Genomic DNA, 5,778 nt, shown 5'->3' with positions numbered 1-5,778 from the left:
TAATCTTTTAGTCCTTATAATAAAATGTTCTAAAGATGTATTTGAAATTGGTTGTTAATAAAAATTTACATACATGATAAAACAAATTTTCTACTCTTAAGATTTCATCCAATGCTAGGTATTTGTCCACAACAACTAGTGCAGGTAGATTATCTGAATTCACAGTGAACTGATCCTGATGTAGTGCAATGTCAGGGTCGCATTTTCTACAGTAGAGCGTGACTTCACTCTTGGCATATCTCTTTGTATAGTCAATGATACTATTCTCATTCATTCTATAGAATTCACATGTTTCAATTTGTTTATTTGAAGTAATGTCATAAATAGTGTCTTCAAGCGGCGAATCACATTCCGTCACAGCCAAGTAAACATCATTGGGCTTATAATCATAGTAGTCACTGTCTTTACAATGATGACGTAAAAACCAAATTTTTTTGTTGTTCCAGCATTTGAATCGTCAACCCGTTTCCTCCTCCCAGAACAATCTAAAACGACGACGATACCAATCTCTTAGCAATAAACTAAAATCACGTTTAGGATTCTTTCCAATTATACCGGGATATGTATTCTCCCACTGATTACATTTATCATAATGGCAATTGGAGCATAGGTGACCTCTAGGATGAGAGTCACACACCTCTTCGTGACAGGAATTACAACCTTTAATTTGTACAGCATATCCTCTATGCAATTTACACGGGTTGCATAATCTACACTTTTCATCATACTCATCAACCATTGTGCAATTCTCACATGGTGACCAGCTGTCCAGTGTGTACATACATAGGGGGCATGTATGGAACATTTTTTCATGTGTTAACACTCTCACTGTCACAATGAAACTGAGCTAGCAACAACAAAAAAAAATGTCTGAGAGAGAGAGAGAGGGAGGAGTAAATATCTTCATTGTCTCTGATTGATTGCAAAAGAAAAAGGTTTCAGCTCTAAAAAACACCCACTCAGGGTGAAAAAAAAAAAAAACTTGGATTTGAAACAAATGTTCGAGGGGAATACCCCGATCCTACTTTTATATTTTTTGCAATGTTTAGGAAAAGGCGGGAAATCCCCACTCGTTTGGAATGGTACCAACAGGACATAAGCAAATAACACGTAGTTTCATGACGTGTTTAATCACGTGTAGAGGTCCCATAGAATAACAATGGAAGGAACATAGAATAGCATGGAAGGGAACATAAACCCTTAGAATAACATGGGGGGAACATAGAATAGCATGGAAGGGAACATAAGCCCTTAAAATATCATGGGAGGAACATAGAATAGCATGGAAGGGAACATAATCCTTAAAATATCATGGAGGGAACATAAGCCCTTGTAATAGCACAGGATGGAACATAGGCTCCTAGAATAGCATGGGAGGGAACATAATTCACCCAAATCCATAAGTACATGCTCTGGAAAGGTACCAAGGAACATAAGGCAAGCAAATAACACAGGAAGGAACATAAGGCAAGCAAATAACATTCAGATTGCTAGGGGCGCGATAGAAATGGAACCTCTTACCCTACTGGCTTGAAATTTTTTTTTTGAAACGAATTGGAAACAACTATAAGACAAAAAAGGAAATTTTATTTTATCTAGACATTACGGAATCACTAAAAAACATATCACCAAAAAAACCATATCACCAAAAAATCACCAAACGAAATCTTTATCGGTTTTTAACAAGGTTTTAAAGCGATAAGGAATTCAATGTTCAATCAAGTAAATACGGGCAAAAATCGTATGATGAGAAAACATATTCAATAAGCAGCAATTCATGGGAAGTAGTTACTCTTCCAAAATATCCGCTTTTAATTAACCCTAGGCACTACTAGATGGCGATCTTTAATTTTAACATTTATAACAGCACTCCTATACACCTTAGTATCTTGTACTGATCATGTCAGTCTTCCGTTTAAAATAACATAATCAACAAGGTTTGCTGTCTTACCATCACATGAACACCAAATTAACTTATGGGTAATTTTATATCCACGCACTGTATTGATTATAACTAGATTGTAAAACCAAATTTGCAGCAGTCTGTAGCCATTATTATTCTTCTTTTCTACACCAAATTAACCTAGATTACGATACCATCTACCCCTATTTCTGCCGACCTGGGCGTTAAAATCTCCTAATAAAAGCACTATATCTCTGCCTGGGAGCCTGACTGTATGCTTATGTAACTGTAAGTAAAATTCATCTGAGTCACTAGCATCTCCGTAAGTCGGTTCTACAGGGGCATATAATACTATAAATGATACTCTGAACTTTTTAGTAATAAACAAGCAATTAGTATTAGTATTAGATTAGAATTAATATCAACCCTTCAATCTCGACCAAAGCTACTCAACATACTGCTTTCAAATAAAACGATTGAATCATTCAAACTTTCTATCAATCGCCCTCAACGCTTGACTCAACCGTCAAATAGGTTGCTAGACGGTCAATCATACTTGAGTCAATCGATTGACGGAAGCTTTTGATCAAAATGATTGACCGCCTAGGGCCTCCTTAAGCCTTGATGAGTCGAAGAGAGTTTCATTGATGAAACCCAAAAGTGCTCCTTGTTCCTAAAACTCCAATGCTCCTTCAATAAGCTTCTAATTCTTATAATAACAATAAAAATTAATAAATGGGATTATATAAATAGTTTCGGACATAGTTTTATTTATAACTAAAATAATCGTGAAATACAGTAGAAGAACCCCGGTCGACACTCTATAGTCGCTTAGAGTGTAAAATATTGAAAGAAATGTCCACACTTTTATAGTTTTATTTATGGGTTGGTTTAGGAACAAAAACTAAGCTAAACAGTTGATATTTAAGGCGTGGTAAAATAGAATAGCCCCCTCCACTTGCAATAGACAAAAAATAATAGTTGAGTTAATTTCTTGCCCCATTTTTCAATTTTCCGTTAGTCTGAGGCTCAGAAAAGAAAAAAAAATTTTCAGGTAAAGAAATCATAGTCACACATGAACATCAATTCAGCCGACTAGGCTATGTCTTTTTCAAGGGACTCAACAGTCTCAAGAAACCAGGGGGCTCAGTCTCGAGGGGATTTTGCCTAAGTAACAAAGGACAAAATATTTGTCCCCTCTTGTCTGATATTTCATCTTAGACTTGACACACGACAATTTTCAGGAATTAAAATAAATCTATAATAAAGAGATAACATATAGGTAGTCTTTTTCAGAGCTAAACTTTAAAACTAATTATAAAAACTATTGTAGGTGCAATAATAAATCTCATAAGCAAAATCAATTACATTTGAGTACATATGATGATTGTTGGGTTAATACTTTAATTTGACACAACGAAAAAAGAAAAAGAAAAGATACCGCAAAGTAAACACACAGACACGTATACTAGTGGTCAAATAAATAAAAAAGGCTCTTAATGTCCACTATCAGGATCTTAGTGAACATTATCAGTCATTGACTGGACTTACGGTTTTAGGTATAAATTCTCTTAATTCTTCAGCAGTTGACGGCCTTTGAAAAACATACTGTCTTAGCTCAGGGCGCCCAAAGCGTCTTTTTGGTGTAAAGCTTATCATTATTGAACACCGATTTCTGGTGATTTTTTTGGTGATTTTTGTGAAATACTGGTGATTTCAGATGATTTTCTTGATGAAAATCTTGTGATTTCTGGTGATTTTCTTGGTGAAAAACTGGTGATTTTTATTTGGTTGTTGTGGTAACCCTGCTTAAAGTCAATTATGTTAAAACCAATAGTTAAATAAGAAACCACTGTGTGTTATTTTGATTTAATTTTAACAAACAAATTTGAAAAATAATGAATCGAATATGTTTAATAATATTATTGCTTCTTTATATTCAGGAAATATTTCTCTCGCTATTTTTATTTTAAAATATTTTCTCAGTCCCTTCCAGTTTACCCCTCCCCCCCCTAACTTAATGCTTGAATATAATCTAAGGTTACAAGCGAAAGTGTGTTATTTTTCAATGACATTATGAGCATCTGCTAGTTAGAAATTTCCTTAAAGATGAACTTTTGGCTACTATGGCCGTGCCATTTTTTTAGAAAATTTACAATTCGGCAAAATTTATTTTATTAAATGCAGTATTATATTAATTTAAAAAATTTTTATTTTTACCAAAGGCTGTGGTTAGTTCTTTAATATATTGCAGCCACCCCTGCAATAATGATGTTTTTAACCTGTGATTGTGACGTCACCCATCATTTTGTTTGGGAAATTTTTGCACGGTTCTTTTTGCATTAGAACCGTTACCGTAGACAGGCTTGAAAAGTTTTTTGAAAAGAATTGGAAAAAACTAAAACACAAAAAAGGAAAATTTTATTTTATCTAGACATTATGGAATATAATAGAAGAGGAATGAAAAGTGGTCAGACGGTAACCAATCCCCTCCCATGTTCTTTTCAGCTGCTCTTCTCCTAAAGAGGGGAAGAAAAAAAAATCATTTTTCAGAATCCAGGGAGGTTAAATTTGTTGTCTTTTAAATTTTACTATTCATGCAAACTATTCAAATTCTTGAAAATGCCGCGAACAAATATTTCTTTTTTTTAATCTCGGGCTTGCAATGCAAACAAATCTTCCAAAGTAACGGCCCACTCCGCCAGTTGACACCATTACTACTGATCAATAGCATCAATTCATGGAAATTAAAAGGGCGAGCCCCTATCCTGGGCCCCTCACCCCGCGCTATTTTTGTCTGTTACGTTGAAACGTAACTCATCGCAGTTAATCAAATTTTTGATGTTTTTTATTAACTTTGTTGTTTTCCCCTCTAAAACAAAATTCTGGAAACGTTCCTCGAGAGAGAGAAGGGTAAAAGAGTATTCTTCATAATCCTAGTAGAAAAAATACGTTTTTTTTTCAATTTCTTTAACAAAAGTACGAAAAAACATAAAAACAAGCCCTTTTTCAAATAATAATAATAATAATAACAATAATAATAATGCCACGAAAAGATTTTCTTTAATCTGAGAGTAGGAATGCAGAAAAAAATCTTGTAGGTAAATACCCACCCCCTCCCAATTGCAGCTACCGGGATTCATACATGGTACTTGGTAATAATACAAGTTTTACTGTGACATTATTAAATTTGCTTCAAATATGGACACACATGCTGAATTTTTAATCACCCTAGCAAAATAAACAGCAACAAAACAGTGAGACTTTATCAGGTAAATGATTATTAGGTAAATGATATCAGGTAAATTTTTTTTAATAAAGATTGAATTTTTGTTAATATAAGACCAATTATCCTTCATTTTCCAGGGTTTCTTGTCTGAACACTAATCAAGACCGTTTCCTCAAGTATTAGTCCTACTGACCTCTCATGTCATTTACGTCTTGTGCAACGCTAAGGGGAAATATAAAAAAGTAATAGGGCTTGTTAGAAAAATAATCTCAGGATTCTCAAACGTACTACAAGAGTATAGGCTAATCTGCCTTTCTGCATTTTAAAAATTTGTTAAGACTCATCAAGTTCTCCTCCCCACGATAATCTTTAGTAAAAGCCGAAAGATTAACTCTATTTTTTGGAGATACCAGAGCTATGAAAATTGTTAGAGTTGACTTGAGTATTTAAAAATAAATCATAGTAAATATTTATCGGTTTTTTAACAAGGTTCAAAAGCAATAAGGAATTCAATGTTCAATCAAGTAAGTACGGGCAAAATATCATGTAATGAGAAAACATATTTAATAAGCAGCAATTCAAGGACAACTCTAGTGACTTAGAACTAAAACTACATCCGAGGAAACTAACAGAAATATTCAGTAAT

General features: G+C 33.9%; 1 pseudogene; it reads right to left on the bottom strand.

Annotated features, from left to right (window-relative positions):
- Positions 1–5,431: 5,431 nt before the first annotated feature.
- Positions 5,432–5,550, bottom strand: LOC148939183 (U5 spliceosomal RNA; annotated as a pseudogene).
- Between the last annotated feature and the right edge of the window lie 228 nt (positions 5,551–5,778).

The sequence above is a fragment of the Artemia sp. Qi Xiang Cuo genome, chromosome 21 (assembly GCF_049724085.1).
Source record: "Artemia sp. Qi Xiang Cuo chromosome 21, ASM4972408v1, whole genome shotgun sequence".
In the NCBI taxonomy this organism is placed as follows: domain Eukaryota; kingdom Metazoa; phylum Arthropoda; class Branchiopoda; order Anostraca; family Artemiidae; genus Artemia; species Artemia sp. Qi Xiang Cuo.
This window is presented reverse-complemented; position numbering and strand designations above follow the sequence as displayed.